Raw genomic sequence first — 26,033 nt, forward strand, 5'->3', positions numbered from 1 at the left:
GCAGACACATAGAGACTTAGTCTCCAAGTAAGCAAAACCCATTTAGACCAGATCATTTGCTTTTAGGGGACAGTGTTTCCACAGTGCTATGATACTGACTCTTCTGCAGGCACGTGGGTGAGGCCGTCATCGCTAGCTGTCTCACTGCAGAAGCTGTCAGCATCTGAAGTGGTGTGGGGAACTTCTTCAGCAGATTTGTGATGTGTGATATTCCCGTGGTGGATAGTAAATAGCAACAGACATTTGTACTGATTGACATTTATCTTCAACTTCCTTGAAACACAAGATTTGGGGTTAGGTCTGTAGCTCAGGAGTAGAGTTTGCCTGGCGTGAAAAAGAAAACCAGAGATGCCACACTTAGTTTTCAAAGCTAAACTTGCATTTTCTTTCTCTTTGGCCTCACTCACTGTGGCTAGACAAGATAGTGGACAATTTAAGCATGACCATTCAATAAATGACAGAAGTGCTATAATGAGAGCAGTTCTTAAAAGCTCTGCCCTGGTCTGTTTCCTCCAGATACTTAATGCTCACCTGCTTTATGTTCTGTGTCTCCTTTGAATTCTTCTGGCTGGCATTCTGTGCATCTCAGGCTCAGCGTGGCGGCGGCACTGTGACTTCCTCTGTGACAGAGGAATGCATGTGTCACTGCGAGTCAGGATTGGATGGAGCTAGCCGACCTGGATTTCTCTTGTCCCAGGCACTCTTGTAAGCCCAGGAAGGCTCCTTGTGACATGATTGGGAGGGGCAGGAAAGAGACTGTCACAGTTGAACTAAACCTCCCTTCACTGTGTTGGTCTCACTGGTGGGCAGTTCTGTGTTAGAAAAGTGCCAGACCATCAGAGTACAAAGCCCAGGCCTGGTGGGTCGGTGGTACCATAACAAGTGGCTGTTGAAGTGAAGCAGCTAGTGTAGATCTTACCCTGAGCCAGAGGAGTGAGTCCCACGTCAGAGTCACCCTGGTCAGGAGTCACATTTCCACTCCCACCCACCTTTGGCCCTCTTTTGTTTCTGCCGCCTCTTCCTGCTTTTGCCCTTCCAGCCTCACTTCTATAGCAGTGGGCTCTAAAGGAAGCCTGTCATGGCAGTCACGTCATTTCCCTCTTCTATGACAGGATATAGACCTGCTCTCTCCATGGCCCCTCTGACACATACCCGCTGCTTCTTTGTCGGGGTAACTAACATGATGCTTGCCAAGTTTGTACGTGTGTGTTTGCATATATATGCTTATACATATTTCGAGGTATAGAACTTAGGACATACACAGCAGCTTTAAAAATGCAGTCTCATGCTTTTAAATAGAGAAATTTTATACATAATCTGAGATTGCTAGCTTTTCTTGACAAAAAAAAAAGCAAAATATAGCAAAACTAAAATGAAAAAAAATTTTTTTTAAATTGAGACAGGGTCTTACTATGTATTCCAGGCTGGCCCATAACTCAGAGTCCTTCGTCTCAGCTCCTGAAGTGCAGGGAGTACAGGTGTGTGCCACCAGGCTTGGTTCCTACACATTGTTTTAATGTAATGAACTTGACTTGAAATCAGAAGGAAAAATGGAAGGCGATTCCCTTATTTCTTACCCATGGTGGTAAGAAAATTCAGGTCTACGTTTCTAGTGGTATTTCTATCTCCAAAGACAGTTAAGAGAACAGATGTACCCTGGACCATCCATTACATCTTCCAGCCCTTCTCCCTCTCTCTTGGAAGGAAGTGTGAGCTAAAGGGAGCCGATTGCTTGCAGGATGTTAGATGAGAGACTTTGTTTTAAGCACTCTCAGCCTATATAACTTAGCATGGCACTTCTGTGGTTGACAGGGATGTGACAAGCGACCAGGAACATAGGACACTGGGGTGGAGGATACTTTGAAGTCAGTTTTGAGACTGTGCTCTTGAGCAACTGTTTTCTGTTGCTTCTCTTTTGTAAGAGTGCCACTGTTCAGTTTTATCACGAGCGCCTTTCCAAGGACAGTAAATGGTTTTACACGCTATGACATTGTTTCCATAGTAACTAATGTATTTTAGCAAAGAGAGACTGTGATAGAAGTAGGCTAAAAGGGACAGATACAGAACTGGCACAGTGTAAAATGTGGGGCAGTGTGTGTTGTTGTAGAGACATGTCTTTTTTGTTTGTGTGTGTGTGTTTGTGTATGTGCATGTCTGTGTCTATCTGTGTCTGTGTGTCTGTGTTTTCTGACCTGTTCAGGAAAACCTCTGTAGCTAGATCTTGACTTCTTAATATACTAATACAATTAGCACACTTTGGTATTTTGCTGACACCATGCCTTTGGTCAGTCCTTGGTTTCTTGTGTCTCTTTCCTTTAGTGCCGCTCCCTTCGGCCTTCTTTTCAGGCCACTCTCCCACGCTTCAGCTCCTGGTTTTCGCAGTTTTTAGCTGGTTGTCTATACTGCCTGCCTCCACGTTGCATTTGTCACCAGGACTTTCCAGTCAAGCTTGTACGCCACCCTCTGATGCTAAATCTGCAGTTGGCTGCACTCATCCTCCGGGGGTTTTCAATCCAGGAGCCAGTGTGCATGTCTACTTTAAAATGTGTGTGCTAATCCCGCAGTTTAAGCAGATATGAAGGGCTGTGCCACTCTGCTCGGTGCTTGTGAGTGTACGTGGATTGCTTTGGTCTATGACGAATACAAGCCTCGCTTACTTTCCTAATAAGTCTCTGTGGATATGCAAGAGTCACTCAGGTTCCTTTCTGACAGAAAGAGAAGGTGAGGCGTAGTCCTCATGGAGTAGACAATACATTTTAAAACATAGAATCATACTTTCAAATGGGCCAGTTTTACATAAAAACTGAGATTTAAAAAAATAAAAAAATGTCTAAGGACAGCAATTCCCCACTCCCCTACTCCCAGGGCAGGGCAGTGTGTGACTGACACCTTGGGAAGGAGTCACCGTCTTTGGCTCTCCCTCATCTGTCTGCTTTGCACACATGCTGTATACTTGCCTGACCCTGTGGGTTTAGTATGTGACCCTGGCTGCACCCACAGGCCCAGTCACAGAGCACATAAATAGAAGGGCTAGGGGTAGATAGCACTGGGTTTCCCAGCCAACAGCTCTCTCCCTGGCTGTGGACTGGACTTTTCTATTTTAGAGTGTACTTGATTTGTCAGTGGTAAGGGGCATCATTAGGTAGGTAGGGTAGACTGCCTAGTAGAGATGGACCCTGCAGTTGATCTGAGTACATTGTTCTTATTTGGTAGACTTCTCCTACTGGTTCCCTTCAGAAAACATGTGTGCTTCCCACTGTGGTGTGCAGGATGAAGGTGTTAGTGATCAACGTTATATTTGCATGTGCACAGAGATACTGGATCCGTATTTGTGTATATGGGGGTGAGTCTGGCCTCAGGCGTCATTTTAGAAATGCCGTCTACCCCTTTTCATTAGCTTGGAACTCCCAAAGAGACTAGGTGGCCTGGACAGTGAGCACCAGGTATCTTTTCCCCCCTGCCTGCCCAGTTATGGGACTGCAAGCATGTGTCACCACACCCCAGCTCTCTGTGTGTGTGTGTGTGTGTGTGTGAGAGAGAGAGAGAGAGAGAGAGAGAGAGAGAGAGAGAGAGAGAGGAGAGAGAGAGAGAGAGAGAGAGAGAGAGAGTGAGTGAGTTAGTTCTGGGGGTCAAACTCGGCTCCTTGTGATTGTAAGGGAAGTGTTTTAGCAACTAAGCCATCTCCCAGCCCTTGACTTTTGTATTTTACAAAATTTTCAGTGAGTACATCGTACCTTGTTAAGGAGGCATAAGGACTATTTACTTCTATAAACAAAGAGTAAATGAGCACACATAGCATTGGCTGAAGCATGAGAGACTGCTGGCCATCTTTGCCTGTGCTACCGACTAGGCTTTCCTCTTGATGTCAGTGTACCACACCATTATGCTCCAGCTTTGTCTTTGCCTGGAGTCGCCATTTACACATACACGTCATCACTGCACCCGCACTGGAGTAGGGAAGCCGGGACAAGAGGTGGCAGTTAGACTCAAGTCTAACCTTGTTGGGTTTCTGGGTCAGCACAACTAGGAGAAAGTGCTAGACTGGAACCAGGTTGAATGGTTAGAGGAAAATCCATTTTTCTTAGGGAAATGGGGAGCTGAGAAGCCTTGCAATGAACAGCCTTGTCTGAGCCGAGACTTGGGCACATGGGCCATCGTGGTGGCCATGAACATGGAAGATTCCAGACATTGTGTGTCTGTCTGCAGCTGCACAAGCCTTGGGTAGACCACTGTGAAAGTGGGCCTGTTCTTGCTCCTCCCCCACGGCCCGGCAGGGAGCCAGGGGCGCCCTGCACTGGAGGGCATTGAGGAGCCTCTGTGTGTGTTCTGTCTGCGCCTGAGCTTTCTGTGGGATTACAGCAGAGTCTGTCCCTGCCTGGTCTTTTTTGTGCTTTGGATTCTATGTTAAGAATAACCGAAGGAACACTTGTCCCTGTTGACAGGCTTGATAGGGACGGTGCTATCAAATGGCTATTTTATCCTCTATCCTCCGTCTCCACTGACACCACACCGTACAGCCCTGAGGTTCCTCCTTCAGTTGTGACTGAATAGAGCTGTGATTGCTGGAGCAGAAAGAAGCCATTCAGATGCGATGTGTGTCCAGTAATGTGTGTGTAGATGGTTCTGGCAGGTCAATGAATATTTTAAACCTTTGCCAGCAGAGAGAAGTGGTTGAAGGTGGAATGAAGAAGATACTGTGACAGGGGAAAACACGTCTCATTTTTCTCTCAGTCTTCCATTTGTAAGATAAAATAATGCTCCCAAGTTTCTCATGGACCCTAAATCTCCTTTGTTACGTATAAGATATGATTATGACAATAGTTGATTACATTTCAGTAACTCAGTCATGTGTGGTGTGTGTGTGTGTGTGTGTGTGTGTGTGTGTGCCTGTGCATAAGCACAGAGAGGCCAGAGGGGGAGCTTGAGTGTTTTCCTCCATTCTGGGGGAGAGGGTACAGAATCTTTTACTTAACCTGAAACTCAGTGTTCTCCTGGGATCCCCATGCCTCCACTCATTGATGCTGGGGTTACAGGCAGCTGGCCATGTCTGCCAGCCTTTATGTGGCACTTAGGATTTGAGCAGGCCTTGCCTTCCATAGGACTCTCATCTTCTAAGCCATCTCCTTAGCCTTCTTGATCACCTTTTTATTATTTATTTTCATTTTACTCATATGTTTTAGCTCATAGTGTTGAGTTTTATCACCTTTTTTTTTTAATGATAAGGATCACCACAAATGATTTGTAGAAAAATAAGCAAAATTTTCCAATAGGATATTTGTCATTTATTTTAAATTTGGAGCCCCAGGACTAAATTTAAAGAGGTAAGTTATCTTCTGGTTAATTGTATATAGGTTCAGTTTGTGGGGCAGCATACTCTCTGTACACTTTGCCTCCCTTCCCCACCAGTGCACACACAGACCACTTTTCACACAGGAAGGAGTGAGGTTGGCTTGACTTGCACGGGGGTCATTAGTTACTGTGTCACTGCTCCTTGTCACTGCTGCTCTCAGCCATCAGCAGCGATGGCACAACAGCCCCTGTGTGCTCTAGGCACCATGCTCAGTGCTCCCCCGAGCTGCCTGCTAGTCTAACCAGAAAACAATGATAATGTTAAGTGAGTACACAGCAGAAGGAACTCTAGCTCTGCATAGAAGTATAGCCAAAGAAAGACTCAAGGATGATTGCAAACTGACTAGCAGAGAATTACACTTAGCCCATAGGCTTGGTGAGATAGGGGGACCCTGCTCGGCCCAGTGCTGGTAACGCTTGCATCTCTTTCTGTGCTACTTCCCGAGTCAGGGAGATGGAGAACATAACACAAAATTCTGGTGCAGAAGTGTGCTCCTAACTCTCGATGGCTTCTCAGTGTAGGCCTATATTTTTCAAAACCTACTTTAATATGGGTTTTTAATCACTTCATCCTCCCTTCTAGACCACCGACCAAAGGTAGGGGAGAAGAAGGGGTACTAGGAAATGAGGGATGTGGACCTGTTTAGAAGTAGTTCTTTGTGGAGATTCTAAACACAAATCAGTAGCGGCAGTCCAATCTAACTAAACACCAAACACGAATCAGTAGCAGTGGTTCAGTCCAAAAGAAACTGTGAGACTGTGCTGAATTGGCACAAGACCACAGAAGCGGCAAGACACAGCGGGAATACTACATGTTTCTGTCTATGAAGTCACTACAAGCGAAGATCAGTGAAGACCAGCAAAGCGTTGCAAGGCGAACCAATACAAGAGTGTCCTCTCACTCCCTGTAGGGTTTATATTCTTTCTAAAGATCATGCACCCTCTCTCCCAAGCATCTGCTCCAGCAAAACATCACAGCCCTCTCACAAGGCAGCTTCCAGAAAAACACCATGTCTGTTCCAGCAAGCATCCTCTCATGTGTCTGCTTCAGTAAAATATCCTCTCATAAGACAGCTTCCAGAGGAGCATCACATGACACAACTGAGTCTCCAAAGAAACCAGAAATTTCCACTTCATCTCAGCCTGGCCTACCCTTCCTTCTCATACAGCCTGGTGTCTACCTCAGTTTCCTACCTCTGCCCTCCATCCGTCAGTCAGCCTCTCCACACCTCTCTAGCCTAGAGCACTTCCAACCTGTTGCTATTAACTGTGTTCCTTTATGCACTAGTTTCTCTGTTCCTGTTGCAAAGTTAAGTCATGGTGTCTCTGGGTGCTCAGAAATGTCAGATCAGCAAAAGCTGGAAGATACCATGTCAAGAGACTGTAAAATTGTAATCTTGATATTTATTTATTTAGTATTTATTTATGTTTTCCATGACAGGGTCTCGTGTAGTATATGCTGGTTTTATCATGAAGCCAAGGATGTGCTTGAACTCCAACATTCCTACCTCCCATCCTAAGTGCTGGCGTTACAAGCTTGTACCTTCACACTTAGACTCTGGTTTCATCGTTCGAGTATTTATGTATTCCCCCAAAGGCTGGATGGAGGGTTATGTGATTGAAAGAGTTGTGTGTATAGTAGTGTTTGTAGGTTTGTGCTACAACTTTGGTGGGGGGTCTGTCCTTTGGTCTCTATTCCTGCAATAGACCAGATATTTGGGCATTTATGATAAGCCTTTTCCATTGTGTCAGGGTCACTATGATCAGGACTACCACAGCAAAGGCTAAAGATGTGTGGAGCGTGTCCTTCTATCCCAAAAGCCCACAACAGATTATACAGACAACTATTTATAATGTGTGAACAAGTACAGTTTTATTAGTTACTCTGTCACTGCATACCCATATCTACATATGCATATCCCTACCTACATATGCATATCCCTATCTACATATGCCTATCCACATCTACATATGCATATTCACATCTACATATGCATATCCACATCTACATATACATATCTCTACTGGCCTACACAGGGAGTAGGGTAGATTTATCCCACCTTAAACCTGGAAATCTAAACCTAAAATTTGTATATCCTACAATCAGGCTTAGATATAGATAAATCAGGAGAGTTAGTTTTTAAAGTGATTTTAGAAAAGCAGGTCATTTTTAATTAAAATATTTGTTTCCTTTAAACATTTTATGGCTAAAACTTATTCTAACTTTCAAAAACTAGCTATAAAGGAAAACAATGTGTGGTTTTAGAGGCAGATGACACTCTTCATTCTGGATGGGGCTGCCACATACATTCTTCTTCAACATTTATTTTTATTCATTCATATTCTCTTTGAAACAAGGTAGCTGATGCCTAAAAAGATGCCAAACTGCCTTGCATACGAGGCTTTGAAGTCAAAACTGTGGCATCCCCCTCTGCGCTTATGGCTGTAAATTCATAGACTCTTTGTTAGTTAACGCCATCTGTTTAATAAGGCTGAAAAAGAAATTGGATGGTAGTGTATGTATGTATATATGGATGGATGGATGAGACTGTGCAGGAGTGAGCCAGCAGCTCCAGCTCCAAATGGGCTTTCAGTTTTCCTGTTGGTACCAGTTGCTGGAGTGTTGTGCGGGAAGGAAGACTTGACAGTCTGCTATGGATTGGGCGTCTGGTGTTGCGCAATTTTGCAGCACACTTGAGATAAGAGTATTAAATATACCCTTCCTTTGCTGGAAAAGGTGAGGACTCTTAAAGCCCTCTGTATTGGATGAAGGAGTCACTCACCTTGAAACTAGAAAACTCTCCTGTTGTCGCCTTTAAGTCAGAACAGCTCTCCTAACCTGTGGGAGTGTCCGAGGAAGGAAGACTTTGACACAAATGCTGCCTTCCATTGGACGTCCTCATGGTGCTGAATTATACTTCTCTGGTTGTTAGGGGCTACGTTAAAGTTTCTGGACAGAGCAGGTCCCAGTGTTGCACAGCTCAGTGCTGTGGATCCCTGGTGGGTTAGCCAGCAGAGAGGCCATAGACTGTGGTACCATCATGGTTCAGTCAGGTCAGTGTGTCTCAAAGGCCAGGGGAGATGGGCCTCTGTCTAACTGGAGGTGGTCTCCTGCTTGTCTTGAGAGAACTCATAATGTGAATGCCCACCTTCAGAAGGTAGTATGTGAGTTTCTGATTTCTTCCCTATGGTCACCCCCCAATTTGGGAGTCATCTTTGAAACAATGATGATTCTGTTAATAGTGCAACTTGTCAAACACTGCAAAGGTTCTGTTTTGTACATGTGGGAGGGGATGCTTTTGATGGGAAGAGTAATGCATTTGGGAGTGTTTTAAACCATGGGCTAGAAGGATAACTGATAAAGACCATACTGCAAAGGCATACAAGTCCCAAGGAAGAAAGAAAGTGTTTCTGCCCCTTCCCCTTCAGCTTCCTCAACTCAAGACTTGATACATCCTCCATGCATTCTCATCCACTCTCATCCTTCAACCATGGTTCTTGGTTTTTTGAGATACTTTACTAAAACAGAACTTTTATTCAGACAGCTAAAGGCAGGTAACAAACCACACACTATAATACTGCAACTTGTAGGCAAAGTGAACACAGCAGCTGGAAGTCACCCACCTTACCCCACGAACTTTAGAGGATAATGTACATCATCAGAATCAGCTCCCAGCTTGACCAGGGGTGCTGGCAAGGCCCTAGGGTCATCTTGGGGCTAGCATGCAGCAGACCAGTCAGTAGAGACTTAAGTTAGTGAGCCTACAGAGGGAGGCACTGACTCTTGGGGTAACAGGGGTAACAGGCAAAGAGCCACCTTGGAACGGGTTTTGTACACAGCCTGGTGAGCTGAGCAGGAGGATTCTCAGTTCAGTGGCAGCTCACACGGCACAGTGGGACTGTCACAAGAAGGAAACGAAAAGAGCCTGGCTTGACAAAGTCAGGAGAACTAAGGCAAATTTGGGCCAGGGCCTGGAGAGAGATTTGTTTTGTTTTTCTTTGAATTGGGGTCTCATTCTGTAGCCAGACTTGCCCTTGGCCCAGGGTGTGATCACTGGCTTCAGCCTCCTGAGTGCCTGGATGGTGGGTGTGAGCCGTCTTACTGAGCTGAAATACTCATTCCTCATGTCCACCAACCATGCATGACTTATAGAGACCCTAAGAAGGGGTGTGTGTGTGTGTGTGTGTGTGTGTGTATACACGTGTGTGTGGTTGTAAAGTCATGATTTACCCTTTATTCCTCCTGTCCCACTGGCCTTTGCTGTTGCAGGCAGGTGACTGTAGCAACTACAGAAATTACGTGAATGAGGACAGTCTGTGGGCACATTGATCATCTTTGACAAGTGGGGACCGTATGGCAGTGCTTTGTGCTAGTTTACATATAGGCACCATTTAGTTCTTTAATGTTTTTCTTTATTTTTTGTTTTACAGTGTTTGAAAGGAACAGGATGCTGATCTAATCGTGGCAAAAGTAAGTTGACAAGTCCTGTGCCTTGTGTGTCTAGTGGAGCCCTGTGATTGCAGTTGAATCCAGAGGGGCTCATGGTGGCCTTAGAATCACTATGTACCCGAGGATGACCTTGAACTCATGATTCTTCTGCCGTTACCTGCAAGTGCTGGGGTTACAGGCATGGCCCCGCCAAGCCTCATAGGTTTCTAAGAGAGAAGCTGACTTGGAGATAAAATTGGCATACAAAATAGACTACCCCAGTTCTCTTCAATGTTTTAGCTCCAAGTTAGGTTTCCTCCTCCTAAGTAAAATGGAATGGCTGAGGCATGGGTGCTGAGCCTTCCAAAGCAGGGCTATGCCTTTAAATGAGTGAAAGTCTCCCTATTAGTCTGTTCCATGTCACCTTCTCTTCCACCCCCGACAGCTAATGCTCACTGTGCCCAAGCTGTGTCTTTGAATTATGGCTATTGGGTAATAGGCCATTCTTTCATTCATATAACATTTGTGTGTGTGTGCCCACTGGGTTTTAGATATCATATCGAACTCATTTGAGGCAAAAAAGGATGTGACAGGGACCCACTTAGGCGATAAAGTGTGATGGAATGACACTGGAGCAGACCTGGAAGCTTAGAAAGGGCTGAGCTACCCAGAAAGCAGCTGGTGGACTGGGTGAAGAGACGACTCCTCCACTCTCTCTGCAAGAGTGGCTGCATCTCTTTTGAATTCTCTTCCCTCTTGAGCAGATGTCAGCCGTACTGGCTTCTCCTGAGGAGTCCTTTTCTGTCCCACTACATCACCTAGAGTGTGATTTCCATCAGTTCTCAATTCCTTGCCTCTGGGAGGAAGATTGTCACATCATCATCATCACCGCCACCACATCCTCCTCCTCCTCCTCCTCCTCCTCCCCCTCCTCCTCCTCCTCCTCCTCCTCCTCCTCCTCCTCCTCCACCACCTCAACCACCACCTCCTACTTCACCACCACCACCACCTCCTCCACCATCACCACCACACTACCATCACAACCTTCACCACCACCTCCTCCTCCTCTACCACCTTTTCCTCCACCTCCTCCTCCACCACCACTACCACCACCTCTTCCTCCTCCACCACCACCACCTTCTCCACCACCACTACCATCACCTCCTCCTCCTCTTCCTCCTTCTCCACTGCCACCACCACCACCGCCACCGCCACCCCCCCCACTACCATCACCACCATCATCATCACCAAGAATGACTTAGAATTCTTTCCCATTTTGAATTTCAGTGTGGGTGAAATTCTTCTCCTTGACCTAGAACCCCTTTGAATTTGCGTGATGTGTTTTTTCTTTTGAGTCAAAGAGATATATTATCTGCAACATTGATCTAGTGCACTCACAAGCAGTCCTGACCCTGTATCTTAGGCAGGCCTCTGGCTTCTACAGAATTTACTTCTGTGATTTGATGCATTGGTGAGCTTCTCAGCTCATACAACAAGAGGGTCTTGGAGACATAAAAGGACTGTAGTTGAGACAAGACAGAGGAGGCTTTGGGAGTGTCTGTGCACTTTGGTTTGAAGTCAGGAGTTGAAAGACCCCATTATGGAAGGTCAGAATGCTGTGACTTTGGTTAGCCTGATCAGGCTTACAGCAGACTGTTGGGTGCTCCAAGACATGCCAGGGCTTGCTGGGGAACCGTGGTGCTGCCCAGACTATGGGCTCACTCTGCACCCTCAGATCAGGCAGAGTGAATCAGGAGGGACTCAGCCCAAGCCTGTTGTAACTACAGGAAAGTTAATCTAGGTCCCTAATCCCAGACAGATATGGAGCTTAAGAGGAGTCGAGGGAAGGGCGAAGGAATTAAAGTGTTTCAGTTCTTTTAACTTTCTGTAAGGCCTTAAGCTAATTACTGTCCCTGTAACCTCTAAACTTCCCGCCACTAAAGCGGTCCCAGCTAGAAAAAGAGTTGTACATTTTTAATCGCAGCACTCAGGGGACAGAGGCAGATAGATCTCTCTGAGTTCTAAGCCAATCCAGGGCTACATGGTAAGGACCCCCCTTTTTCTTTCTCCTTATCCCCCACAGAAAAAACACCAAAAAGTTGTTCCTTTTTTGTAACTAAGTAAAATTATCCGTGTTTTACATTTAGAAACACAAACCCTATGTATTTTTTTTTTATGTACATATTGTACCAAAATAAGAGAAGGGCTGCTGGTCACAAGGCTATAGAATTTTTTGTAAGGCGAGCAGCGTGTGGGGCTCCTGGAAGCTAGGCTTTCCTGGCTGCCCCTGCAAGTACAAGGGCACAGCACAAGTATCCAGCCAGGGATTGAGCAGATCTGACTTACCTTGTCCTGTGGGCATTTCCAAGTAGTAGGGATTACAGACTAAGGGGTGCTGACTAGAGGTAGAAAATAACTTTGTAGATGTCAAGTGGGTTCTAGCTGCCACTCAAGGGCTCTGCCTGAATCCTCAGTCAAGCACCTAATGACTTGAAAATCACTTAACGCCGCATGGAGTTCACCCTTTGCAGAAACCCTAATTCAGAATCTTTTCCAATTGTTGTTAGAGGGCAATCAAGCACAGTGTACCAGCTCTTGCTTTTGCTGATGCTTACACGTGCCAAGTCTGTCTGGTACAGGAGTTCCTGTTGTATAAACAAATCATTTCTGATAACCATATGAGCAGAGAAAAGCCACTGCCGGCCTGGTGTTTGTTGTGGGATGGATGTTTTTACTTTTTCTTTTGGTTGTGGATTTTTTTTGAAGACAGAACTCTGCATTGGAAGCAACTTTATTTTGAATGCCAAAGCTCACACATAAGTCAGCATCAGTTCCGAATTAACCTAGCATCAGTAGTCGGTTGACCAGTGTGCCCTGTGCATGTTCTGCTGCGCTAGTGGTACCCACGTGGACATGGCCCCACCATGGAGCTGCCCCAGGTTCTGTGGTTACAGCAGGAATCCCAGTGGCGTCTGTCTGCATGCAGACCTTTCCTTTTACCCAGGCCTTACCTCAGAATGGATACTGTGTGCCAGTCACTGTACTCGTGTGCCACCTTTTTGAAAGTTGTAGAGCTACATTGTGAGGAAGCAGTGTCATTTCAAAGAACTGTTCCTTGACACCTCCACCCAAGTTGGTGGCTGATTGCCACGGTCTTTTTCAGAGCTGGCACTGCAATTGTGTACTTACTGTGGGAGCTGTGTTCCCTGTTGAACTGGAGTCTTTGTTAGGCCAAATCTGTGCTAAACCTGATGCCTAAATCATAGCAGACCCTTCACACTGCTAGCTGCAGGCACAAATGAGTGAATGAGAGCCAGATGAAAGGGCAGCAAGCCAGGAGAAGCCACTTTGGTATGTGGTAAAATCGTGGAAGCAATCCTATTATACACTCAAGAAACAGTGGCTTCTCTTCTCCACCTAGGGATTTTATTTGTGGAAATCGTGCTTGTTAATAGCATTATGTGGAGATAAGATGGCCATTCTTTGGCTTTCTCTCCAGAAGTACAAAGTGTCAAGCAGACAAATGAATAGCTAATTCTTAAGAATAATGTAATCCGGGCAATCAGACAAATCCAGAGATAAAAGAAGACACAAGAGCAAATTGAAAATATCAAAGTAGTTGTATTGTTTGCACTTTTTCTAGCAGTCTGGGGCTACTCTTCGGAGTGTGGATCACTACTTTAAATATATAGAATGTCTTCTGAAAATGAAATTACATGCACATGAATCTTGGGTGAAAATGTCTTTTTTTATGAAAAGCTGATTAAATTGATTCAATTTAGTAATTTAAAACCTTGTTTAAATAGATTTGATTACAATAATGCCTACTTCAGTCATACCTGCTCTTCATGTAGCAGGCTGACTTCCTTGTGCCCTGGATGGCCTTTGTCTCTTAAGCTCAAAAGTGTTTCCAGTGCGTTCCATGAGAGTCAAGCCCTGGCACATCTACATCTCGGGAAGATCAAGAATCCTTCGAGCTAGTTCCTGCAGCTAGAAAGCTGCACTGAAGACCATGGGGTCTCTGCATGTCCAAAGGGCATGGTGGCCTTCCACAGCCAGAGTGCCCTACCAAAGCAGAGTTCACAGAGCAGTGCTCCTGTTGGACGACTGTGGGCCTGCACATCCAGAGCTGCATCGTTTGCATCTTAACTCCCAAGGCAGAGGTGGGGCCCAGGTTTTTACAGTGGAACTACTAGTCTTGTGGGAAGAGAGAGAACCTAGTTACAAATAGTTACATTTTTGAATGGAAGGCCACATACTGAGTCATGTTAGTTTGACTACTGTATAGCTGGTCCAGAGGTAGCTAGGCTAGCAAGTCTTTCTTCAGTTTTAGCAAAGGAGTTTCTAAGCTCGGATGCTCTAAGCAGTGATGGTATGGCTCATCCAGAGGTTTCAAAATTCTAGTTTTCGGGTGACATGATATGCCTCCCTTGCCAGTGTGGGGAGGGCATGATTGGGATGACCCACCTTCCTGTGCATGTGATGGCTGCTTTGGGGAGGTAAGAGAGAGAGGGAAGAGGAAAAGGAAGACCTCTCCCAGCCTTCTGAGGAAGCCATCGCTTCCTGAATGGAGTAACAGGACCATGCTTGTCTTGCCTGCCTGTTGGTGGGGATGGGAGAGGGCATCTCCCATGTGCAGGTGTGCCATATCCTTTAATGATTGACACATGTATTCAGGGCTGCCCCATCCAGGGGACTGTAGGATAAGAGACTTGCTCACAGTCTCCTTGCCTCTGACAATCCACCCTCACTGGTGGATTGACCCATTCTGGTTGTAACAGGCTAAGGACAAATTCAGAGTCTCACTGGGGATCATGTTTCACTCAGCCCACCCTCCTGCTGCTGACTGGGGCCAGGCTTGGAGTTGGGACCAAAAGGACAGTAAGTTTTGAATGAAGGAGCATGCTTTGAGTTCTGTTTTAGACTCAAAGGCAATCGTTTTAGTCCCGGGCCAAAAATAGTAGTTATGTATCACCCATAATAACTGACCAACTTTCTCTTACATAAATCTCTGGATTGTAAAAGTGCCACTGTCTAAGAAGAGAAAACATGCTCTCTGCCAGCGCAGACTTCCCAAGATAATAAACAGCCCTTCTAGACTTTGTAAAGTCAGGGAGATATTGATAATTGCAAGAAAAGAGCTACAAATAAAAACGTTACTATTGTAACTCAAGAAAAGAGGACCAATTTGAGGTGGATTGTTAGTCCTGACATAGAACATTTTATCCATTCATTCTGGAACCAACACCAGTAGGTCAGCCTCTGTTCTGAGCCAGCGTTGTTGTGCCCACTTGTGCCATTTTGCCTCTGAGGAGAATGAAACTCAACAGAAGAGAAATGACCTACCCAAGGACTGACACCCAGGAAGTGGCCAGACTCCAAGCACTTGACAGGCCAGGTGCACCCTTCTCTTTCCACTCTCTGGTGGATGCACTGGAACACAGTCGAGCAGAAGGCAGTCATTAGCCGTGCACAATTTAACTGACAATTTTATACTCATCTCTTGTTTTCTCTTCACTGAATTTAAAGGGACGTTCACCCTTACTTACTGTAATCAAAATAGTGATGGTATTTTTATCAGGGACAATGAGAAGCCCCACACCACAGAAGTCTCTTTAAACCAGCCCTGGTCTTCCCCTGGACCAGCAAGAGAGTGACTTGAGTCCTGGCTAGCACGCTGTGGGCAGTAGGTATGGGGAAGCCGTGGATACGCCTGTCTCTCTGCTGCTGAGTTTAGGGATTGTTTTATTATATTTTCATCTCAGCAGCACTCATCAGTAGAGAAGATGGAGCAGGACATGGGCTGGATGGGAAATACTGCCCTCCTTACAACAGAGAATGGCAAGGCCTCAGCTACTTGGGTCTATCTGTTTTGATATCTATTTGATATGGATACCTTCCTCAAGAGCTGTGAGCTACTGTCTGATTTCTGTGTGATAGAGGTTGGTGTTTTTGGTTCTATGCCTTGCATAGACTTATTGTCTGCAGAAATTGCATGTGAAGGAATGATTCCTAATGGAATCGGTACAAGGGCCTTCCTAAAAGATGCTTGTCACTGCCCCTAGACTCACTAAAATCAGAGCTGCACTCGATGTGAGACTAGTTATGTCCCAGCCATAAAGATGCATACAATGTCAACATTTTGCCTTAAAGAAGGTTATTACTGCCCACCTTTAACCCACAACCAGTTTTTAAAGTTTTATTTTATTTTATTTTATTTTATTTTATGTGCATTGGTGTTTTGCCAGCATGTGTATCTGTATGAGGATGTCAGATCTCCTGGAACTAGAGTTACAGACAGTTGTGAGCTGCCATATCGGTGCTGGGAATGGAACCTGGGTCCTCTGAAAGAACAGCTAGTGCTCTTAACTGCTGAGGATCTCTGCAGCCCACAACCAGTTTTTGTTTGTTTGGTTCATGGATTCTATCACAAATTATTGCAGCCTTGGTGACTTGAAACAACAGATGTATCCCTGATGGCTTTGAGATCAGAAGTTTGGCATTAAGGTTGTCTGCAGGCTCGTGCTACCTCCAGAGGCTAGGGGAGAAACTATTCCTCCCTTCACCTGGTAGCTTCAGGTGTCCTTGGCTTGAGGCCTGTCCTGTTGTCTCTCTTCTGTCTTTATATCACCTCCTCTGCTGTGTACATCTCATGGGCTGTATCTTTCAACAAATGCTAGTCCAGTGGGAGCCAAGCTATATGCTTAACTAGGTAGCATCTCCATTTTGCATGGAGCTTGTGTTGGATGGGGATCCTCCTTACGCATTTCCTTTCTTCTGGATGCTAGAAGATCTGGTTTCCTGTCAACAGCCAGGTGTGATCAGCTTAGGGCCAGAGGAAAAATAGACCATGTTCCTGGGATGGTCCTAGCTCAGATGATGTCCTGAGCATGGCATGAGGGAAACTCTCTGATAGTTGGTCATCTGGATGGACAGATGTTTGGCAATGGAATCCCTGGCTGAGCACCTCATGGAGCCAAGAGCAAGCTATAGGCATGAGGCTAATGTAAAGAGAGCCTAGCCTCCTACTGAATAAGAGAAGGCCCAAGGTAAAAACTTGAGCCTAAAGAGTAACAGGAACCCCCAGTCCAGGGTCATGGTCATAACACTGATGTCATTTTTAGTGTCCTTGGCCTAGATCCTTATCCTCTGGTCTCCTGGGAGGGGGTCATCAGCAGAGCTGGTAAACAAGCTGCGCAGATTGGGGAGTGAGCGGCAGGTGACAGCACCTTCCCTGACACCATCCCACGTGTAGACCTGTTACAGTGAAAAGCAGATTTATCTCTTTAAACATGTGCTTGTGTATAGATTTTTGAGTCAGTTTTGACTGTAATTTTGCTGAAATTCCTTGAAATCTCTATTTTTTCCAACTAACTAGGTTTCCCTCCCCCCCTTTTTACTGTGTATTTGTTATTTATTCTTTAAAAACAGCTTGATGAAAATGTTGACTGAGGAACACTGCAAAACCCTGTCCCAAGAGCATGCTCTCCAGGGATGTTTGCGCCCTCAGGTGGAACCATTTCTTCTCTCCACAGCCCACCCGGCAGAATCCTCACTGGTCCAGGGTTTCCCTCTGAGTGGCTGTTTAGTACTGTGCTGCACCCAGGGTCTAGTAGTCATGTGACAGTGCCCCGACCTGAGTCTGAGAAAAAGGTTCTCGGTTAGCCACTGTGCTGAAAGGTCCTTCATTGGTGTCTGTGGTTTTAAATTCTGAGTCTTATTTCCTGTCACATAATTAGTGTTGCCGTTGCTTTGACAAAAACACCCTGACTGAATCAAGTTCGGGAGGAAATGGCTTTTTTGGCCGACACTTCCATATCACTATTCATCATCGAAGGAAGTAAGGACAGGAACTCAAACAGGGCAGGACCTGGAGGAAGAGCTGATGCAGAATGCCATGGAGGGGTGCTGCTTACTGGCTTGCTCCTTGTGATTTTCCCAGCCTTCTTTCTTATAGAACACAGGTTCACCAATCCAGGGATGACACCAAACACTAATACCTGAAGCCAGATCTTACGGAGGCATTTTCTCAGTTGAGGTTCTCTCAGATGTAGAGTCAAGTTGACAGAAATCTGCCCAGCCCAGGTAGTGAGTGTTGTGGTTTTTTAAAGGAGGGGCAGGAATTCTGTGCTCAGATGTAGTAAGCTCTGTGTGTGTGTGTGTGTGTGTGTGTGACACACACTTGTGGAAAGCTAGATGACAGCCTCAGATGTCACCCCCAGAACTGTCCACCTCCTTTGAGATAAGGTCTCTCACTGGTCTGGAGTGAATGACCAGAAAGCTCCAGGGATTGGGAATCCTCCTGTTTCTGCCTCCCTGCTGCTGGGATTACAAGTTTGTGTTAACACATCTGCCATTTGTATGTGGGTACTGGATGTCAAACTCGGGTCTTCATGCTTGCAAGACAAGCACTTTATCAGTTACCCCCTCAACTTCTGGCTCCCAGTCTCTCTTTAAGGGCTCACCTCTGCTAAAGGCTGGTCCTCCGGGTCCGTGTGTTCTATAGAGAGCTCATAGCCGTTGAGTATGGCTACTGCTCAGATGGTGTAGGCGTGCCACTCAGTGGTGAATATAGTCAGAGTGCAAAGGGAAGGAAATGCAGGTCCCCGAGTGCAGTCCTGTCGACAGGAGTGAGTCAAGAGTTTGTCAGTTTACATTGCCCCTCCAAGTGAGAACTGAAACGACTGAGATTGCCTCAGAGTTGCACGCGGGGTGTACCACATGGCAGAAAGGGCACGCCGATCGAGGGTCCTGAACAAGTCCTGACCTCAGCGCTGACAAAACATGCAGTGCTATCAGAAAATCATAGATGCCATGTTGAGTGTCCAAAGGCCAGGTTTTCATACCACAGCACCTGAAGCAGGGGAGCCCCCAGTGGGAGCTGGGTCATGACTGGCCTTTCCCTGTCACTGGGCCGAGTTGGCCAAGCATTGGCTTACTTCCCAGCTTTAATGGGTAGGAGATTTATACAGCAGGCCAGAGGAAGCCTTCCTTCCTCTTTGCCTGGTTTTCTTCTGTAGCTCCCTGTCAGGATTCAGTGTTATATTAATTTAAAACAAGCAAAGAGAACCTTTGTCTGGGGATGATTTTGTCCATCTTTAGAAGAATATTTTAAAAGTAGACCTTCTAGACCAGAGAGAAGAATAATTTAAAGTGTTAATGAAGAAGCACCTTTTTTCCCTTTATGAAAGAGCTGGACGTGCATTCAGCTGCTGCTTATGGAAAAAAGAAAAAGCGAATTTGATCGTGGGAAAACAGTGGAATTGCCCTCAAATATGCAGGCGACATAGCAGTTGTGGTAGTGGCCCGCTTTGAGCTGTGAGTCTGGGAGGCCATGAGTCAACTATCAGAGCCCAGCCACTGCTGGAGCAAGCCCAGGATGCTCACTGGAGCAAACCCAGGATGCTCACTGATCAGAGCCCATCACCTGCTGGAGCAAGACCAGGATGCTCACTGGAGTTCCAGATATTTAGATTTCATTAATTTTGACTACTAGCCAGTGTAGTATCTTTTGCATGTCTCTGTTTCTTTGTAGTGACAAAGGGGTTATGATCAGGGTCTGTTTTTACAGATTTTACTATATCAGAGTAAGATTGTTTGGAGGAAAAAATAAAAAGCTTGGGAAATGATCACTTCAAACCGACAGAGCAAATGTGCTGTTCAGGGAAAAGTACTCGTTATCTGTTGGGAATGCAACTTTTCACATTTGTTGTCTCCATCTGACTCTGGGAGGGAAAATACAATTCAGTGAGAATCTTTCACTTGTTTTCATAAAAGTCTCGGCAGCCATCCTTACCCCAGGAGCCCCATTCCTTCCCTATCAGTGCTGGTTTGAGGCAGCTCACAGCCAATTTCTGCTTCCTTTCCTGTCAGCCTGTCTCCTGACTGGGTTACAGTCAACAATGTTGTTCACTAACCTGGAGGAAGCCCCGAGTTCAGGTGCTTCTCTCCCACAGCCTTCCCTGTCCCAGTCGGCTACCTCTGTTGGAGTCTTCCTGGTTCACCTGATACTTTGTACTGGTTCTCTTTTTTTTTTTTTTTTTTTTTAAGATTTATTTATTTATTATATGCAAGTACACTGTAGCTGTCTTCAGACACTCCAGAAGAGGGCGCCAGATCTCGTTGCGGATGGTTGTGAGCCACCATGTGGTTGCTGGGATTTGAACTCTGGACCTTCGGAAGAGCAGTCGGGTGCTCTTACCCACTGAGCCATCTCACCAGCCCCCTGTACTGGTTCTCTTACCCTGTTTCCTGTGGCATTCAGAAAGACCTGCTAGCCCAGCCCGGTGCTCTAACCCACTTGCCTTTGTCTCTAACTGCCAAGCTTTGTGAGTGCTCCCCAGCATAAATGCCCCCCAGCATCAGCCTCCCCTCCCTTCAGTGGGTCCTCCCCAGCAGCATCCCCACACCCCAGCATCAGCCTCCCCTCACTTCAGTGGGTGCTCCCCAGCATCCTCCCCTAGCATCAGCCTTCCCTCACCTTTTTGTGATCACCTTTCATGATCTTGTTTCAATTCGGCATGGTCTCTGTGTCTGATGGAAATAAACTCATTGGAGGAAAATGAACTTGTGCTGTTCTGGTTCCTGCTGTGATGCGGATGGTGTGAACTATTCTGAAGAAGTAACAGACAACTTAGATCTAATAGGATATGTTTCTCTGAAAGTTTTAACTTGGAGTTGAAGATATTGCTCAGTGGTTAGAGTACTCTCTTAGTATGTCCAAGGCTTTCAGTCAGTCTCCATGAATAACTTACTGTGAAGTTTTGCTCCTCTCAGTGCCATATTAAATGATATTCTTATACCATTGGCCTTTTTCAAGATTCATCTGTGTACCATGATGAAATTAATTTCTCTTACTGCTGTCTTCCATGGTATCTACTTTAAGATGTACCACAGTTTTTAAAAAGTATCTTCTCCTGTCAGTGGGTATCTGGGTCATTTCTGTTTTTATTTTTTTATGTTTGTGCTATTTTCATCAGTGCTGCCGTGAACATCCATGAGTGTGCATACTGCAGCAGCTTCTCTGTGAGAGATCTCGAGGGTAGAGCCTGAGTCAGAGTGTGTGTGCACCCTCAACTCCACTGGATAGAGCCTGAGTCAGAGCGTGTGTGCACCTCCACTCCACTGGATAGAGCCTAAGTCAGAGTGTGTGTGCACCCTCCACTCCACTGGATAAAACCATATTGGTTTCCAAAGTGTGGGTCAACAATTGACATTCCTATGAGGAAACAGTAACTTTGAAGAGGAGGGAGAAGTCTGGGGAGAAGGTGGAAAGCAGGGTTAGCTAAACATTGGACAGGAAAGGGACACCATTGGGTTATGGTGAAGTACAGCTTCCTTTTGAGGATTGGAGTAACCGTGGGATTGAGGAAGAGTGAGGGAGTTTTAAATTGTCACCAGGGAAACAGTAGCAAGTGACCTCATGGACAGGAGTCGCATTACACTGAGGGAGCAGAGTCCATCTTGCTTGCAGTGGGCATGCCCAGTTCTCTCCTCACCAGGTTCTAGCTGGCAGCACTTGTAGGCACTGCCTGGGGAGCATGTGCTGCCAGGCTCAGACAGGTCTGTTTCTAGGTCAGATGCATGGTGTCTTGGACTCTAAGGAAACTTTCACAACAGCCACAGGAGCATGCAAATATTTGTCCAGTTACCTCCCTCCAGTCACAGTGGCCCCTTGTGCCAGCCATGCTCTGTGTCATTCCTATCTGGCACACTTACTTACACATTGCAGTCTCTTCTACTTCCTACCTGTACCTGATGGAAATTCAGAAGTTCCCAGGGGCTCCTCATTCACTTGACCAGAATGAGAGGAAAATGTCTCTGGCGTAAAGAATAGCAACGCCTCTGAGCTGTGACACAGTCCTTAGAGAACTGACTGACCACTCTGAGTTTTAAGCCAGAGGAGTATGTTTGCTTTTCAAAGAATTCCCATTCTTCCAAATGTAGACGTGGGGACCGGTAGCTCCTTTGTTGCTGTTTCTGAATTGGAAAGTGGAGCAGTGAACCATTAAAAGCACGTGGTCTCTGGAGGCTGAGGAGGGCAGCTTTTTTTAACTTGTTATTTTTGGACCCTCTTCATTAATAATAACATTTGTCAGATACATTTGAGTCCAGGCCAGCGAGATCACTGATGCTGACATCTTCAAGATAAATATATCGTAGCTTTTCCTTATGTGTTGACTAGTAGTAGTGCCTGTTAGACACTTTTGAGGGTGATATTTCCAATTTGAGGAACACCCTGTTGTTCTGTAACTAACACGCGTACACTGCCAAAAAGGTGGGAAAGAACCCTAATCTCCCATGCTTGAGTTTGCCTCATGTAACCAACCTGCCAAGCCCCATGGGGTGAAGGTCAGTCTTGGTTAAAATGTGGACTGCCCAAATTAATAAGTCTGCCGGACAGCTGTTTAGGTTGCTAAATAAGAAGAAAGTAGGAGAGGAAATCACTTGTGGAATACGAGCTTAATTTTGAAAGCAAAATTCCTCTGCGGGAAAAGCCTACAGAACCCACACTGGAATGCTAACAGTTGTCTTTGGGATCTGAGATTATGGGATTTCCTTGTCTGTGTTTGCTAATGTGACTATAGAGTTTTATAATAAAATTAATTAGAAGGGTAGGTGTAAGGGAAGTTGATCTGGATTTCAGTGGCTGCTCTCCCACTAACCAGCTGTTTGGCCATGGGTAAACGTTTTTGCTTGGCACTGGTGCCTCAGGAACTAAAGAGATGTTTCATCTTCCCCATTCACAAGGCTGTTGTCAGTTGACCTGCCAGAGCCCCCTCTCTCCACTCTGGGTCCCAGTTTCCCCTTCCCTGGTGATACTAGCCTCACCCAGTCCACACCCAGAAGCTATGAATGAGGTCCTTCTGTCTGGTGTCTATTCTGTCCTGTTGTGGCATGGCTCTGATTGCGCCCTCTTGGGACTTCACTGACAACTGATGATAATTTTAGAGAAATGATTGGTGAGCAGGGAAGACTACTTGGCTTTATGTGATGTGGTGGGTTTGGATAAGAATGGCCCTCATAGGCTCATGTATTTGGATGCATAGTCATGAAGAATGCACTGTATGAAAGGATTAAAGGGATGAGGAGGTGTGGCCTTGCTGGAGGAAGTGGCTCTTGGGGTGTGCTCTCATGTTCCGAAAGCCCACGCCAAGCTCAAGAGTGTCTTTCTGCCTATGGATCAGGATTTAGCTCTCAGCTACTACTCCATGTCATCGGTCTGCATGCCACCATGCTCCTTATGATGATGATGGGTAATCTTGCCCTAGGTTTCAGGAATATCTTTAGCACCTATTTGTTCTGTAAAACCCATACTCATGTGGGTTCAAGTTATTCTGTCTATTTAGATCATACTTGGAGCATCTGAGATCTCCCCAGGCTTGTGGACATCTAAACACACAAGCAACAGAAGTACAGTCTTGCTCTTTTTCAGAGTAGCATCTAAGTATCTCCCCTACGTCCACTCCAGAATGGCAGACTCTTCATTTGCTTCTGGCTGACCTGGGGCAAGTTACTGGGCATGCTGAGAGTAAAATAAGGGCTATCATGTCTAGGGCCCTCCCATCACAACAGTCCAAAAATGACTCAGCAGTTCCACTGTGTATTTTAATTGCTAGCATCTTGGAATATTTAACTAATTAAAGTCATAAGAGATCAACAACAGTAAGTTTTGGTCACTTCAGGTTCCAGGCTCATCTATAGGTGGGTTGGTGGGAATAGCACCTTTCTGAGCAAGGCCACATTTCCTCATGGCCCTATACCAGCCCAAAGTATGAGGCAAACCGAATTTCATACAAACCAGTCAGTTGGTGCTGTCTCTGGGTGTTTGGATGTAGTGGATTCTAGCAGCCACAGGCAGCTTACCAGGAAGTAAACACGGGCTTGTTTTCTTTGGTCTAATTTCTGAGGGAAAGTGTTGCATTAGCCTGCATGATTGCTTGGATTTATCAAGAAATGGATACATAACATCAGCTCACATCCACCAAGCATCTTTCTTCAGGCCATCTCCTGAGTCACCTGATATGCTGCCGTGCGTCCCTCTCTTGAACTTCGGTGTGGGGCACTGTCCGCCGTGGCTTACAGAGACACACATGCCTCAGGCCCACAGTGCTCCCTTGGACAGTTGTGATTACTCCTTATCCTTTCTTCCTCCTCTCTAGAGTCTGATGAACGATTAAACCCATCAGATAACAGGAGGATCTCTGTGATACATTTTTACATGCTTCCGTCATCTCGATGTAACCGTCTTTCTTTTAAAAGGCTTTGTTAACTCTAAAATTAGGATTGTAAAACTACCTAAGAGAGACAGGAGGGCTCTCCCACTCTCGGAATTCAGACAGTTTGGTTCTTCTTCTTTACACAAGAAGTAATTAACTGGGTTGGGAGAATATGTTACACTTATTTATAGTATCACAGGCACGTCACGTTTATCATCATTACTGCACACTCCACTTGATTGCATCCTCTCAAGGACTAAAAGGCTGGGACTGTTAAAAGTAGTGCCAGTGGCTGGTTTTGACCAGCTTTGATTTAGCTGTGAATATAGGCCTTAACAGATCAAGGTTGGGAAAGGTCATTCCTACTAGTTTTTATACAAAGCCTATATTTACAAGGACTTAAATGTGCTTTTAAGAGGGGCATGGACTGTGGCCTGAGTGAGGAAGAGTTGCCACCCCTTCATTCCTCAGCACCTGTGGCAGGCAGAAGAGCTGGCCTTGTCCCTCAGCAATGGCTGCAATACTGGGAGAGCATCCTGCACCTTGCCTGGGAAGCACAGTAGAGCTGGCCCCTCTTGCTGTAGGTGTGGGTGAGCCTGGAAGAGCTTGCCCTGTTCTCTGCTGGCTGCTGCATTGGGTGAGCCTGCTGGGCCAGTGCTGGAGCGCTTGCCTGGTTGGTGGGCATACAGGAGAACTGGCGGGCTGAACAGCTCAGCTACCACTCAGGCCCAGATCCAAGGCTCTGAGTCGGCCCACCCCAACATCTACCCTGTCTATGCACGGCTGGAGCGTGTGAAGGGACCGGTCCTGCAGATCCAAAGTTGCATGACAAAGTGCTCCATGACACAGGTCAACAACAGGATATCTGAGAGGAGTCCCCTTGAGGACCTAGTATTTATAGTGCAGCAGAAGCCGGAGACCTCAAAGTAGATCAGGGACTCATTGCAATGAACATTTCTAAGTCATGATGTGTGGACAGAAGGATGCATTGTGGGACACACTGTGACACTCCAGCTTCCAGGACAAGAAGAGGTTTTTTGTTGTTTTTTTGTTTGTTTGTTTGTTTATATTTATATTTTTGGTTTTTTAGTTTTTTAAAAAATGTTTCTCTGTGAGGCAGGTTGCAGGGCTAGACAGGAAGATGAGTGGGATTGGGGTCCATGATGTGAGATTCACAGAGTCGATGAAAAGTGTTTTAAAAAGCAAGAAGTTGGTTTGAGGCTAACGACTATAGGGTTTTCCTGTGAATAAAGTACACAGGCTTTAGAAAAGGAGGCTTGCAGCATAAAATTTCATGTTCAGGTGCCTAGTTCTTTCAGATAGATAAATAGTAGATGACACAAGTTGGAGTTTAATTCCCTGACAATGTGAGATCTTATGTTATGTTCAATACAGGAGCTATAGAAATTATTTTGCCCCATAGAGCTCTATCTAAGCATGGAGAACAGACTACTGATGTTTTATTTTGGGCTCGGTGGAGACTAAGACACTGTATCAGTCCCTGGAAGGATGCACAGATAGTACAGTTAATTAGACCATGGCAAACAATAAAAATGTCTTTTGTTTCTTTGCCACTTTAAAAAAAAGAGGGGCACACTGGGCATGGTGCTGTATACGTGTTACTCCACCACTGTGGAGGCTGAGCAGAACCTCAGCTTTAAGGCCAGTTTATGCAACGTAGCAGGATCCTATCAAAAAACAAAAAGTATGCTTTTTAACATTTTAATTTTTAAACTTTTTGCCAATTAAATCAAAGTCAACCGTCTTTAGGGTTTTATATCTTAACTTTGATACCACAGCAGCCATAGAACTCATCCATAGTTCTAAAATTTGGTGATAGTTTATTATTATTATTACTGTTGTTATTATTATTATTATTGGTGGTGGTGGTTGTTTTTGGTCTTTGAGACAGGGTTTCTCTGGATCATCTTGGTTGGAATATACTCTGTTGCCACACTGGCTTTGAATTCAGATATCTGCCTTCCTCTGCCTCCAAGTGCAGGACTAAAGGTATGTACCATCACGCCTGGCTTAGT

The 26,033-nt window shown here is 45.6% G+C and overlaps 1 protein-coding gene across 2 annotated transcripts in view; it reads left to right on the forward strand.

The window, feature by feature from the left end:
• Positions 1-26,033, forward strand: part of Fyn (FYN proto-oncogene, Src family tyrosine kinase) — a 193,269-nt gene that overhangs the window by 15,623 nt on the left and 151,613 nt on the right. For both annotated transcript variants that reach the window (XM_021173874.2, XM_021173875.2), the window contains exon 2: positions 9,781-9,820. The gene's annotated coding sequence lies outside the window, so the exon portion shown is untranslated. The remainder of the gene's footprint in view (positions 1-9,780; positions 9,821-26,033) is intronic.

This window comes from Mus caroli, chromosome 10, assembly GCF_900094665.2.
Source record: "Mus caroli chromosome 10, CAROLI_EIJ_v1.1, whole genome shotgun sequence".
Taxonomy (NCBI): Eukaryota; Metazoa; Chordata; class Mammalia; order Rodentia; family Muridae; genus Mus; species Mus caroli.